At 33.4% G+C, this 16,050-nt stretch overlaps 1 protein-coding gene across 6 annotated transcripts in view; it reads right to left on the bottom strand.

The window, feature by feature from the left end:
- The window catches only part of SEMA3A (semaphorin 3A), a 506,842-nt gene that overhangs the window by 221,266 nt on the left and 269,526 nt on the right, over positions 1 to 16,050 (bottom strand). The gene's annotated exons all lie outside the window — the stretch shown is intronic.

Below are 16,050 nucleotides of genomic sequence, written 5' to 3'. Positions count from 1 at the left end.
GGGAAGAAATTCCTAGTAAAGCCCATTTCAACAATCAGTTCGAGACAAATATAGGTCCACTGAGAATTATAAATTATATCAGGGGATTCTCAAAAGGATACTCAGAATTTAAAAACATCTACAGTTTTTCAGCTTCTGGAATGCTCTGGCTAAAGTCTTTAATGCATCACATCTCATTAATTAAAGCCACTTCCCTAGTTTTGGTTTAAAGAGCAGAGGAAGATGACAAAGTTCACAAAAGTCCCTGCTGAGTGTCAAGGACCAACATAAAGAGAGTATCTCTGTGTCTTCATGAGCTGGTGAAGGGTTACTAAATTTTCTGTGGACACGCATGTATTTATGCAGTCATACAAATACCACTAATTCTTTCCTAAATAGGCATGTCTGAGGTGTTTAAATTTTCTTTTCTATTTTTCTTTTAGTTTTTCTCAGAGCTGATATCCATACAGGATTGTGGGGGGCGGGGAGGGGGCGGGGAAGGGTGCATAAAAATCAAGGAACTTTCCCTTTATATTCCCTAACTCTCTCTACTTTGCACCCTCCCTCCACCCAGGTACAACACACAGGTTAGAAATACAGAGGAGAAGCCTGTTACAATAATACAGAATTTACTTGACTGAAAGGAGAAGGAGAGTTTGCAATTAAAAACATGAACACTCATTGAAAGTGGTTTAGTATTCATGTATAAAAAAAAAAATGACCTGAGCATTGTCACTGCAGCTTTCATTACTTAATGTCTACAGACCAATAGAGAAAGAGCAGCTCTTTCTCTGTGCGCAAGTGTGTGTGTGTGTCTGTGTTTGCCTGAGAGTAGGCAGAGGAGGAGGAAGAAGAGAATGAAAAGGATTTAAAGGGGGGAGAATGGGTGAAGGGGAGGAGGAATTCTGTGTCTACTCCATTAGATTGATTCATCAAATAGACCGTATTGTATTTGTCACTTCCCACAAGCCTATTGATCAGTCAGTATTGTTAAGAAAATAAAATCCAAAAATAATGTTGATTTTACTGATTCCCACACTTGTTATCCTGAGCACTTTTCATGCTCCGGGCAATGGATTAAGGCTACAAATGACAAGAGGCTTGTCTGTCTTCCATGGATTACTCTCTATAGACATTCATTCTGTGGAGGAATTCATGTCACTTTGGGATTATTTAGGAGATTGGACTAATGGATTATTCTATTGAAATATCACATATGATTATTTTAAATACTTTAAATAGTCGTGCCATTTTCACTAATATATATTTTAAATATTTATTTTTCTCCTGCTCTTGTTACTTCAAGTAGGAGAGCAAGTTTATATTTGTCAAAACTAAACAGGATAAGCAAATTTAGAAATGTATCCATTTCACTTGTGTAATGTCTAATCCTGAAACATTTTGATGTGTTCCAGGAAAAATAAAAGATTGTAGGTAAAACTCAGATAAAAGAGGGTGAGAATTGACTCCATGGAGAAGAAAGACACTCAATCTATATTTTGGACCACAAAATCAGGACAGAATTATTTCATTTTCTAAAAGAAATAATTTAAAATTGAAATCAGAATTGGGTAACATAGACACCCCCATGTTTATATCCAAACACAGGTTTCTTTTTTTAAAAACTCTGATGTATTTATTTACATTTGATATTTTTCTTACTCTCTGAAATTTTTATGATCTTTAGGTCTTTTCAAATATTTGAAAGTTTAATGAATTCACATTTAGTTCTCTGTAGATTTTTTAATTAAAAAAAATGTAGAAGAGGAAGTTCTTTATGTAAGTATAACTGTTCTAGACTGATTACATTGTAATAATAGAAAAGTGTGACCACAGATAGACTTTTTTTTAGTGTAGAAAGAAAGAGAGAAAGAAAAGGAGGGCAGAGAGGAAGGAAGGAATGTAATACAGGCCTGAAAAATATTTACCAAAGTATTTGTTATGTTATATTTCTACTGATTTCTGAATTGATGTTGGGGATAAATAAAGTCGTTTTCCATGTTTTCCTTATACACCCAAACGTGTGAGGGATAATCAAGGTTAAACCTATTTCCCAGTTGTACACAGGGTGTGTAATTGCTCAGTCGTGTCTGACTCTCTGTCACCCCATGGACTGTAGCCCACCAAGTTACTCTGTCCATGGGATTCTCCAGACAAGAATACTGGAGAAGGTTGCTATTTTCGTCTCCAGGGGATCTTCCTGATCTAGGGATCGAACCCTCATCTCCTGGGTTGGCAGATGTATTCTTTACCACTTTGCCACCTATTTCTCAGATGAAGTAGATGCAAAGTTGAGATGGACTTGGGTGGGTGTTTATCAGAATCTATCAACATCTGCCTGCTTGAAATGTGGACTTTAATTCACCTCCTAAGAAACATCACTCCCTACTCAGAATATGTGAACTCAGCCCTGACACAGTCAAGCCTGCTGTATTTGCCACATTAACCATTGATCTTACTGTATTACTTACATTTTTAAAAGTCAGAAACAATAATATTGACCTTTTAACATTGTATTTTTTAAGGCACAGTGAAAAATCTTATTTTGTTTCTCTTAAAGTAATATCTCTATTTTCAATTATTTTCTAACCCACAATCTACATCATGTGCTATAATTAACTCTACTTGCAACTGAGCTCCTAATATCTTCTTAAATTTCAAGTTTTCAGATGTGACTAAGTTCTGCTACAGAGTCAAATCTGAGCAGGTGTTTAATATGGTGATCATGCTGTTGTATACATTTCTGTCAAATAAATCTGTAGTTTTTAATCTCGCCTCACTCCATATTGAGATAGATTACAAGACTTCCAAGTATAAAACTCTGACAGGCAGTTTTCTGGGTGGTATGCTTGATTTTCTAGAGAAGCAACTCTTCCAACTTCACTGCAGTTTGGTTAACTCTTCTTTCTCAATTAAGACTGGTATAGTCGTAGAAGATACATGTTAAAGCAATTTTCCATAGGAAATGTATTTTTGATCTTTTTGTCTATTAGCTAAAAGCAATGTGTATATCTTAAATGTCTACTTCATATAGTTTATTATTTATTATGAAACACACTGAGATGGCAATAAACATTGTGATTTAATAGTAGAAATTGTTCTAATTTATGAGATGGTATTTCAAGGGCTTCTCCAGTGTGTAGACACCCTGACATTTTCTGTGAGTGGTAGGCAAAAATACTTGCTATATTTGTACATAAAAGTATATAAGGAGAAACATTGCTCAGATATAATTAAAAGATTGAGTGGAGTAAAGGTACTTGAAGTTACAGTGTACATCATTAAACACTCCTGTCTCTCCCTGCAATCCCACTCCACCCTGGTTAGATATAGAAACACCCTCAAAATGTGTGCCACCCACAGAACTAGAGGCCTCTTTAAGAGAAACTACTGAGTTAAGAATTTCAAAATGAGTTGGATAACCAGCTCTCCTATGAAACAACACCAAGAAGGAAAACAAATACTAAAACCAAATAAAAATTTCCATATTCTTCCCAAGGTGTTATTCAATTGAGTCAAGAAAAAAAAAAAACTGTATTACTTTCTATTCAACATCTGCTATTTCCTTTTTTTTTTTTCCCTTCAAAGGAATGCTTCATTAGTATATGAGAAAGGCCTATGATCAACAGAATTATAGCAAATGTCAGAGTAGAACATTTGCCCTTGCTCTGACATCTCATGCTGGAAATTCATTTTTAATGAGGGTTTTTCTGGTAAGGGAATTTGAATCTTTTTTTTTTTTCTAAAAAAGAAAATGTGTGGGTGAAAATATTCTTTAGAAGATCAGAAGACATCTTATTAATTGGGAAAACTAAATAGTTGATGTATTATTCATTCTAGCCCCCCAAAAATGATAGTTATTTAATAATTACTGTGGTAGTCGCTGAGAAGTGGGGGTGGCAGGTTAAAAGCAATATTTAAGAAATTAAATTAAACTTTTTATAATCTGACCCTTCTGAATGCTTTTAGTATAAGCCACATGTGAAAGCATGAGTTGAGAGGAGAGACTGGTAAGAAGCAAAGGGAATTCAATCTCTAGGGAAGCATTAACTCCTCCCTTCCCTTCCTACACACCCATGAACAGAGATCTCAGTAAAAGAATCCAGTAGTTCCTCCAAACTGAATTTGAACAGTGTAAGCAAAAAACAGTTTCATGTTTTTTCTTATGACACCAGTGTTCATTATATTTAAGGTAAATAGGGACTTGAGGTAAAGGCCCTTTTGTTTTTCAAATGAATTTACATGATAGATGTTAAATTAACTCAGGAGTTCAGTCACGTTATTTGTGACTCTAGGTTTAAAAAATGTTTAAACAATTAAGGGGTATCAAAAATTGCAGGAGAAGGCTCTTTAGTGTTCAGGTAAAATGATAGCTTCTCTTTCCTTGAGGATTTGATTCAGAGGGCTAGCAGGCAAGTTTTATTTCACTTGTGTGGGGAACAGAAGAGAGTGACCAAAAAAAAAAAAAGAGATGCATAAAATTTTGTTTATGTTTAGTGTCTATGCAGCCAAAGTGGCTAAAATCTAGTCACAGGAATGGGATTTATCATTTCTACAGTCTCTCTTTTCTTTCACCTTCTAAAATCAATCATATTTTTCAACATTTCAAAATGTTTTGCACATGGGATTTTTCCTTTTTCACCTAGTTAAGGAGTAGAATCACTACAGCTTCTTTATTTGATTATCTGATAAGTGAGTGCAGTTTTCCTGAATATTAATATATTGAAATAATAAAACACTGAAATACCTGTGTAGGTTTTTGCTATTGTGGTTGTTTTTTTGTTTTGTTTTTAAGTGAGAGTGTCTCCACCTCAACTCAAATGGAACAAGAAAGTTTTCAAGTGAGACAAAAATCCCATTGTTAATACTGATCAGTACAGGGTAGGCAGTGAGGAGGAAAAAATGAGGCGTCCATGGAATACAAATGAAATGAGCAGGTTGGCTGTTGAGTGTTGCAGGATATGAAGTTATTAGTTATTTGCTTTCAGCAAAGGCATAGCACACAGCTTCTCACTGAATAAATAAATAAGCAGATCTGTACTAAGCAAACAAAGTGAAGAAACTGCGCAGTATTGTTTAAAGATTATTTTACATCTGACTCAGGCATAGTAGATGCATAGTTTCCCTTTGTTACCACTGAAAAGAATGTTGCACCTCAGATTAATTTTACTAAAATCTGTATGTTCTAGGAAGGGGACTTTTTTTCTTTCTTTCTTTTCTTTTTTTAAAAATGTTTTTAAAGAGTTTGAAACTGATAAGGATAGGGAACAGAAATGCTGAAGCCTAGAATTAAAGCTCCTTAAAAAGGTTTATTATAATGGCAAAACCAAGTGTTTGGAGGATGGTGACTCAAAAACTACAGAGCATTCTGCTTTTCAGGGGCAGATTTCTCCAAATTGCAAGAGTTAGGAAAGACTTCAATTGTTTTCTCCCCTATTCTGTATTGTTTCAAGTGTTAAGTATCATTTGGTCTAGTCTATGCCCTCCATTTTCTTCTTTTGTGATGTGGGGGTGGTGTTAGAATTATATGCCAGGTTTCATTTCACTGTCTTGGCTGCAGAAGCAGCTGTCACCTTATGGGAGAGATTAGAAAATGCCTTGTTTATTAGTTACCCATTATTATTTTTATTTACAAGCGATTTATGTAGAAAATTTAAGTCTTCCCCATTTTCCTCTGGAAGTATTCAAAGAATAAGTCTCCTTGAAAATCAATTAACAAAAATTCATTTTCTCATTTCTACCACAGCAATGAGAAGGGAAAATAACATCAAATTGTCCAGCCTTGAATCTTCTTAAATTACAGATCCAAGTTGAAAATGGTTTGACTAGAGGACTTAAATGGCAAATGTAATTAGTCTCTTGCTTGTTTTTTCAAAGGTGATGTATAACTTTAGTAACTTAAAGCACCTAATGTCCCTCAAATACCTCAAATATCTAATAGAATATTATAAAGCACTCTTTACAGCATAAAAATAATGTTCACTACAACAAGCCATATTCTCACACAATTTTAACTTTATTATCTCAAAGTTTAGAAATTAGCAGTAATAGTTTGCTGATGATTCATATGAAAAAACCACACTAGTTAGTTTTTAACTTAAATATTTAAACAAGTGTAATTCTCATTGTATAACTTTGTAGAAATAGCATCTGATGGTTTTTGATATAATCACATAGTTTGGTAGTCTTGCTTTGACATATTAAATAGTTACTGCCAATTTAATAATGCTGTGAAACCTATTTAAATTTCCTTAAGCGAAAATAAACACACTTAAGAGAAATAATAAAACTAAATTTGAGTGAATCAAGCTAAATGTGGTCATCTATTTCTTAGACTGTCAACATGAGTTTGTAGGTGTTTGCCACTGTGTGTAACCCAGCACAGCTAATTTGATTTTAGAGACACAATTTTAGATACAGATATATTTTTTTTTCTTTACTCTCAAATCCAATCACTTTTGAAACAATTTCAGGTCTCATATTTCTTGCATTGTTTCTTTTATATTTACCCATTTATTCAACAAGATTTTGAGAATTGCCTAGGTGTCAATCATTTTGTCTTGTAAAACAAATTACATATTTTTTGAGAATTAGTGATGTGTATTCCTGATAACTGATGCTTGTTAATCTTTGTAAAAAACTTCTCTACCATAAATATAAAAAAATCTACAAAGTCTTCTATACTTCTTTTGGGCTGGAAAGAGATTTATTTATTCACTTATAATACTTTTCTACTGCTATTTTCTTTTCATCAAATCCTGTGTCCGTTTTCATGCCTTCTAGAAATAATTTTTCTATTATCGTGGAAGACACTACCTGATGGCAGAATTGTCTACGCATTTTGCTGGATTACTTCTGATCATAGACTATTGTAGTCTCCTAAAATTAATATGCTTATATTAGGATTTCACAGTAGGAACTCAGGGTATAAGATTGCTTTAAGAAAAAAAGACTTGCATAAATTTTCACAATGCTTTGTGACTGTTCTGGAAGCTTTCTCCCCTATGATTCTATGGTGCTAGGTGCATACATCTATTTTAGTTCTTATTACTTTGTATTATAATAAATTTCCTCAACAGACTCTAATCGCAAAGAGAACAGAAACTTTTTCTCATTATTTTATTTTCATTGCTCAGCATAACTTCTGGCACAGAGTAAAGTTTAACCTATTAATTAACAGATTAATTAATTAATTAAAGAGTCAGGGGAAATATATGCTAGATAGGCCCAGGAATCTCACAATTTTTATAAATGGTTTGGTAGAAATGGTTTCTTTGCAGATACAATTATACTAGTTTTCCATGTTTCTATATTAAACATGGATTGGTGCAGACAGTAACACTGAGAGATTTCTAAATTGTTCACTTAAAATGCTGCTGAAGAAACCATATTATAGTCCATAAAATATCTTTTGATCTTTTCTTCAAAGCATGGAAAATTTTGCTATTTTTTATTATTATTTTTATTCAATATATATTTCTTCTCATAATTAAGACCTCTCTTCAGATTCCCTATAGCCTAAAACTATTAAAGTATGTTGCTAATATGGACATTAATCAAAATAAAAATTCTACAGTGTTGGCAAATATATAGTGTTTTCAAATGGAAGTAAGTTCTCACCTTTTTTTTATTTTAAAAATTTAGAGATGTTTATAAAACTCCCAGAATGAAAGTCACCAAAATTGTGAAAGCCACCACAATGCATATGACATAGGACATCTGGATTTAAATCACAAGATCACAATTTGTAGCAATATGATTGAAATTTTAGTTTCTTTGGCTAGAAAAGATATTGGTCAGCACCTGCTACCTAATGGCTGTTACAATCAAATCAGTTATCATATTTGACAGTACAAGGATGTCCAGGGAGTCAGCATTCAAGGTAGAGTTCCCACCATCACAGAGCGTGTTGTCAGACTGCAATCACAGAGTCTGACCAAAACCTTTGGACATGAGAACTGAATACGGACGGCCAGGGTGACAAGTAAATATTGTTGGTAAAATATAGTGATTCTAAAATGCCCTTTGGAGAAAGAAAAGACAACCCTTTGAGAATCATTGCAAAAGCTAGATGGAAAAAGAAGAAAGGAGCGTATAGACTGTTACTACTTTGGGGTGTTCAAACATTATACATTTAGTATTACACGCTAGATTTTAAATGCACCAAATTTACATATCAAGTGCAGCAGGTTTGACCACAAAGAATAAGATAGCTTAATTGAAATATGAAGACTAGAAAAGGCAGCAGCAAGTAGAGAACCTGCCTTAGATTAGCAAGCATGTGGTTGCCTTTGCTAATCAGCCTTGCACCCACAGGCAGCTGCAAATTGAAGGAGAGCAGCATTTCACATCTTAATAAATCACTGGTGACTCACTTGGCCAGATGTGGGTTTGAGATCCTCCACCTTTCACAGCTTATACAGTACAGAAAGAATTGTATCTTTTATGGTAACTCAAGCTTTAAATTAGTAAAAGACCCATTACGAGCACTAAATCCTCAATATGCAAGTTTTTTTTTTTTTTTTTTTTAATAATCTAAGTTGCAAACTTCATGAATCCATATTTACATTTCAGAGCAAATTATTTTCCCAGAAAAGTGTCATGCTTAACTTTAGGAAGCAGAGAAGTTTAGGTCAACAGGTGAAACACCTGTACAACTATTATGGGAATATTTCCTGCTACTATTTATATTTTAAGACATTACATCTTATAGGTCATCAGCACTCTTTAGTATTTTAACTGTTCAAATTTTGTTTCATGCTGTTTTCAGAACTCTAGGGAATCTTGATTGGCTGGGAAATAAGTTAATTTTCCATTCTAGTGGAATGTTTTACTATAATAGTTTCAACAGGAACATTTTCCCTTTTACCTTTATCATTACTGTTAAAACACAATGGCAAAAACAGGACAATGATTGATATTATACAACTATCTTTGAACAGTTTCTCGAATTAACAAATGGATACCCACAATATATCATTTAGATTCACAAAATAAATTGTTATGGATATATTAAATTACAAAATAAGTCCATCTTATATTTATTTTTCACTCTAATTGCCAGACATTAAAACATTAAGAAGTATGAAAATACAATTATCAAAATCTGAATAGAATTACAATTTTTATTTTTGTATAAGTTTCAGTCCATTGCAAAGCTTTCTAGATTTATTGGCCATAAATAGTGGGATATGTTAAGCAGATTTTAAAGAAAGACTCATGTTTTATAAACCTCTATGGAATTTAAAAAATCTGTCCAGTTGTATTCCCTCAAAAAATGCTGTGTTTCAAATGTATTTAGCAGCATTTTCAAATGTGAATTCAATAAACGTGGAAAGCCACTTAGACTCCTGCTAAATTGAGTCTATCAGAAAGTGGTTCAAATATCACTAATTGTTTTATAAGAATAATCATATTGTAGCTTTAAACAAACTTAAGCTTCAGTCTACTTTAAGACTGGAGTGCCAGGATGAAAATAAAGACCCTTCGGCCGAAATAGAGACTATTGAGTTACATTTAACAAGATGCAGGATGTGGCACTTGAGGGATCTAACACTGGCCGGCTGTGTGCCACCCCAGCAGCTAGATCAGGTTTCCTTTGCCTCAAATGATTTCAGAATAATTTCATAAAAATTACATGACTGACACTATAGCTTTCTTCCCATTCCTATGTACTTAAACGTTAATATCTTCATAATGCATTGGAATCCTTTAAAAATACCAGAAAAGAAAGTGAAATAAGACAGCAGTTTCACTTTGGTGAATTTTATTGTACAAATTAAGATGACCTTTCATTTACTCTAAAGGTTTTCCCAAATTGCTCTTACTTTTCTTTTCTTTTTTTTTTTTGGTGTGTGTTTTCATTAAATGCATTTTGGGTTACTTTCCATAGCCCTTTCTGTCAGCTGTAAATATTGAGTGACTGGGTACTATAAAAAAATATGGGTAAGGTATCTTTTTTCTATATACATTATCATTATAGTAAGTGTCCCCTTCCCTAGTTCATTCTATCTCTAATTTGGTTATTCTCCTCTTTAAATTCCATTCTCTAGAAAATCTTGCAAAATAAATTAACTCTAGTCATTCCAACACTCATTATGCATTATGAGCTAAATCTCTATACATATGCATTGTGTTTGGGCATGTTTTTATGTATTCATTCTGTCAGTATAGTGCACATATCATGAATATATTTGTCTTCAATAGCACTTTAATTATAGGACATCTTCAATGGTGATGGTCATATGGATTACTTCCTGTGAAGTTCCTAGGGCAATTTCTTTCCCACAATGGGTCCTCAATAAATGTAAGTGAATGACTTCCTGACTATTGTTATGGATCCTGGGAGATGCAGGATGGGGTTGGCAGCAAGAGACAAAGCTGGCTGTCAAAACTGTTATATTCAGATGAACAGCAAAATGTTGAAAGAGATATTAAAGTTTTCAGAAGCACTCTGCCTATTCTGTCAAAAACTGATTGAAAGAACTGTGTGTATCCTGAACTCAGGAAGACTGGTTTGAAAAACAAATCCCAGATTTCAAGAAACTAGTCAATGACTAATTTACTTTAGTAATAAAGAAAAAAAAAAGGTAAAAAATATGATGGTTTAAAATTACATTTAACTGAAGGGATTTACTATGTCCTAGTGTGGGATATGCAGAAATGTATTTTGTAGTTGAGTGATGAAATACCTTAAATAATAGAATTTCATTAGGTATGGGTTTGACACAAATGGCTTTCGTCTTGCCCAGCTCTCCCCATAAACTAAATGTCATGTGTTATAACATTTAAGAAGTAAGTATTCTTATGGTGCAAGTAGATGTGGGGAAAATGTGTCACCCTTTTCCTCGGAGATCTGTGGGGCTGTTGGTGGGGGACGCAGGTTTCCTTTCAATTGTTCTATACTAAGAAGTACCACTATCAAAGAATAAGGCTATATATCTAAGGAGGGTCATAAAACAGTGAGACAGTGAGGAGTTTGAAGTTAAGTGAACACGTTTTCCACCAAGATTTTAAAGCATTTTAGCCTAATGATTTTTATATATGCATGTATGCAAGTATATATGTAAACCTGTGTCTATATGTGTTTATACATGATTATATATATATATCTATATATTTACACACACACATATATATATACACATATATACACATATACATGCCAAATATAATTCAACAAAAATTGATTGAATTTCTGTGTCAGTCATTCTGTGCTAAAATTGTAAAAATTCAAAGACAAATGAATACAACCCTACCATGATGGATTCACAATTGAGTTGGAGAGGCAATGTAAAACTAGGCGCTTAGAAATACATACCAACAATCTCCTAGATGCCATTCAATTATAAATGTTAAACTATATACAAAAGATAATTAATCTCATTTTTAAAAAGTACTTAGGTATTCTTAAAAAAGTGCTTAGGTACATTTAAAAGAGTATTTAGTTGTTTTTAGGTACTGAGGTATTTTTTCAATAATGTGTAATAAAATATTTTTCTTTTTTCTTGAATGATACAAATTCATGTGTGATTTCTGCATTTTAAGTACAAGTAAAACAGTTATCTTTGACCTATATCCTTATCCTGAAAAATTACTGCTCTCAGATTTTAGTCTTGGGAAAAGCGATAATGGGCATTTTCAGAAATCAGACTCAGGATCTAGAAACTTGCAGGTTTCTGATTAGTGCATTTTAAATGGGTCTAAAGGTAAATACCATCACCTGAGTCTCATTATAAGAATTGGATACTATGTATATTTAATGTTCTAAAAATAATGTTCAAGTTCTAAACAGTATGCTTGATAAAACTAATGGGATAGTGGCCTATACAACTTCATTCAATTTTAAATATAAAAATTTATTTTCTTGGTGACTAATAATTGCATTTTAAAATTGTTTTTGTTTTTCTTCTGTTTTATTTAGTATTTACTGGAGATGAAAAACCACTTTTCAGACTTACATTTTGTTATATATACCTGGAAAGCATCTAGAATGAACTGAAAACCAGAGATGAATTCTGTAACACCTTCTCATTGATCCTGTTAATTTTTGAAATGAGTCTTGCACATTGCTCAGTGGTTCACGTAGAAATGATAACAAAAGACTCCATTATTTAGCCACTTCATGTAATGGGGTGTGTGTGTGTGTGTGTGTGTGTGTGTGTAAGCTCAAGTTTGGTGTGTGTGTGTGTGTGTGTGTGTGTGTAAGCTCAAGTTTGGTGTGGGTGTGTGTGTGTGTAAGCTCAAGTTTGACCCAAGTACCTGGATAATTTTTTTAAATAGCAAGTAAGGAGGCAGTACAGTGTGATGAGAGAAACCTGGCCTGAGTCCCATTATCAGCTTGGGCACTAATGAGTTATGTGTTATTAGATAACGAACTTCTTGGGGCCTCAATGCTTCCTCTATAAATGAGTTAACCAAATGAGATGTATTGCACTTTTGGTTCCAGCTAGTGCTGAAAATACTGTATTCTGTAGTGTATTTCCAAGCCATAGTCTGAAGTCTATCACTCAACATTTTAGCAATATTTGATTATTTTAGTTAAGAATAAAAATTTGATAATTCATACTATTCCATGCATAACTGTAATATCAGTTGGGGAATAGGAAATCTAATATATTATATTGTGTCATGAAAATATTTATGATAGTTCCAATGTCAAATTATTGCTTTATTAAATAAAACCTAGTTATAAAATATCTCCTATACTAGTTTCTGAAGTAGGTATTTGGGATGAAAGTCATTTGTGTGGGTCTGACGTTAAATGTAGTTGGCATGATGCAGAACAATTTAGCTGAGGTTAAGGTTTCTGGAGAGTGTTTACTGTTTCTATCATTTGGGGAGGAAAAGTTAAATATCTTCTTCAGAGAGGGTTAAAAGAGATGGTAGTGCACAAGTTCAATTTATATTCCTCTCATTGGTTTATATTAAGATATGCATTTCATAGAAGGGAAAACACAAATAATGATAATAATTTTAATTCTACTTATTTTAATGGCTATCTATCAATCATTTACAGATACGGAAATAGTTGCTATGGGGAAGAAAGGAAATGAATTAGATGTGATTCCTGCCCTTGAGGAGGTCCCAGTCTAGTAGGGATAGTTGCAACAAAAGAAGATACAAACACAAAATGCGAATTGTTCAGATGGAGCAGATGACAGGCATTTAGCCCAGCTGGGATTTTATAGAGGCTTCCTGTGGGAGATGGTGCCTTAGCCAGGTCTTAAATGATGAGTAAGAGCAGGTGAAGAAAGATGAGGTGGTCCTGCTAGGACTTCAAGCAAAGTACAAAGCCACAAAATAGGAGAACATGTGTGAGTGCAGGAAATGGGAGCAATTTTGCCATTAACAGGGTATAAATTGCAAAGAGAAGAGAAAGGAGAAATCAGCAGGGGCCAACCAAAGAAATGTCTATATAGCCTTGCTTGTAACTCTAATATAGGTGTTGAAAAGACACAGAAGACATCCAAGAGGAGAAAGCCATTGAGAAAATATTTTCTTTTTAGATAAATGAGCCTTGTTGCAGTGTGACTAGTGTAATGACTAGCAACAAGCCTGAAGGTAAGAAGGCCAAGTAGGTTTCTCTTGATCAATCTAGGGCAGAGGGGACAAGGCAGCTAATCATGGCAGTAGATTATGCAAAGGAGAGGGAAATCAAATAGAAATATGAAGGAGGCATGCTAGTCCTGATGAAATATTTGACAGAGAGGATGGCAAAATAGAATTTTAAATTTCTTGTGCTATTATTACAATATTGTAAATGTTGCATTGTACACCATGCAATTATTTACAGTAATTCTCATGCTATTGGCAAGGATGAATAGAGTTATTAATTGAAATCAACAAGGAAAGGTGAGCAGATATGCTTGAGCAAAGAGAACAGAGTTCAATTGTGAACTTACTGGTTTTAAGAAGATTACAAAGTATATATTTTAGGTTCATATAAGCAGTTTAGTAAATTAGTTGAAAGCTCAAATATAAAAGATTGGAGTCTATCTAGGGATTAGGGTCAATACAGAGAGAAAAAGTGGGCCAAGGGCAGACTTCTGGATGACCTTAAGGAACAGGCATAAGAGGGGAGCCCCGAACAGGGGATATGACGGCTAAGCATGGAAGGATAGGAAAAGCAGCATCATGGACATCTAGACAGAAACTTAAGTAAGTCAGCCAAATGTGGGAGAGGGATGTGGAAGCTGTCCTATGCAAATTCTATTTGAAGAGGTGGTTTGAAAATCATTCTTAGTCCCTACAAGAACTGAGTCAGAGGTGGGAACAGAAGCTGGATTGCAGTGGGTTTTGTGAAAATTAACTACGAGAGAATTAATAGTTATCTGATTTTGGTTAATCAGCTTTCTGCCTTTCTCAAATACGAAATGGCGCATAAAAATTCTTTACCTTCCTAGTATCTTGAATTCACAATGAGATTTGAAACATCTACTCTGAAAGTGGAAACAATTTAAAACACATAACAGTTTTCATTTATCATCACTGCCCTGGGGAATTTGATTTTCTTTTTTCCAAATGACTTGATTTAATTTATCTTTTTTAAAAAAATTTTCCTCCAAGTGTTATTACAGGCTCCTCATAGAAGTTGATTCACTGATTACAGTGTAATATTATGCCCTTAGTTTTTATGGTAGGATGATATAACAAATGATCTCAGGAGGAATACTCTTCCAATGTCTGCAAAACCACTATTCATTATACTAGTCAACATCTCAAATAATGATACACATGATAAATTCCTCCAAGAATTTAATGCCGGGAAGCTTTTCTCTGATGAAGCACTGATACATTACTTTTTGATCAGTCAATGAGAACTTATTTCTTTTTAACTTTGGTTGATGGGAATTTCAAAATGAAATTTAATGCTCACAGGTAAAAATGAAGTTTTTCTAGTTTTCCGGTTAATTCCTGGAGAGCACCTTTTCTTTTTGAGTTTTCTTATTCTGTACTGTTTTAGTCATATATACATATATATATGTCTATTTACTGAAGTCCTCTTCAAATGTGATTAAAAAATTAATTAGCAACAACAATAAAATAATGGTAATAAAGAATTTGGTTAACATTTATTTCATTTTCTATTCTTTCCTTTTGAAATTCCTTTTCCCTCCCACATAAGCCCATGTTAGAAGAAAAGTATATTTTGGGTATTATTTTATTAAAGCTAAATTTCTTGAGCATTTAAGTCAACCATTTTCTTCTTTTTTCATATACTTAATTTCAAGGAAAGCAATACAACAGAACTCAATTCTAGCTTGAGGAGCATTGCCTATTAATTTACTATGCTTATGATTTTTAATTATATAATTCTTAGCCTAGAACAAATATCAGTGGTGATTTTTCTTACAAGACATTTAACTGCATTTAGGACTACTTGAGATTGTAATCTCTCTTGAACTGATTTTCAAAATAGTATTCTCTTTTAATAGAATACTTTCAGTATGTAGCCCTTATGCTTCATTGTCCCTAAACAGCATTTTCTAAGAACAGTGTGAAGACTGGTAGGTGCAAATAATGAATATAAATTATTAAATAAGGAATACCAGCTATGGACTTTTACAGTTTGAGTGTAGGCAGGAGAATTGTAGAAGTAGATTTGATATTAAAATTAGCAAAATCTGCTTTTTTTTATAAGAAGTCTCCAAATATTCTTTATAAGATAAATCCCTTCCCATCCTCATGACCCATCTCAAATGTCACTTTATCTCTTAGCCCTTCCTTAAAATTCTACACCGTTATCAGTGCCCATTTTTGGATTCCTGACATTCCATTCTTAACAATTATAATGGAATCTCAAAATACACTGTAATGATTTGTTTAAAGTTCAGCTTCCTTCCTCTCTTCACAGAGAGGAATTATACCTTCTTTGCTTTATACCCTAAGCAATGAGTAAAGGGCACTTAGGAAAGCCTGGTTTTGAAACCTAAAATATATGAACGAAGGATGGAGGGAAGGAGGCAGAAAACTGGAGAATAATGAGGCATTGCTCTAGAATTTAAATGTCACTCTCTAGATAGTCAAGATGATATAGAATTGGTGACAAAATTTCTACTGATGACATGA

Source organism: Cervus canadensis, chromosome 3 (assembly GCF_019320065.1).
Source record: "Cervus canadensis isolate Bull #8, Minnesota chromosome 3, ASM1932006v1, whole genome shotgun sequence".
NCBI classification, from domain to species: domain Eukaryota; kingdom Metazoa; phylum Chordata; class Mammalia; order Artiodactyla; family Cervidae; genus Cervus; species Cervus canadensis.
Note: the sequence above shows the minus strand (reverse complement) of the source record. Positions and strands in the feature narration are given on the sequence as shown.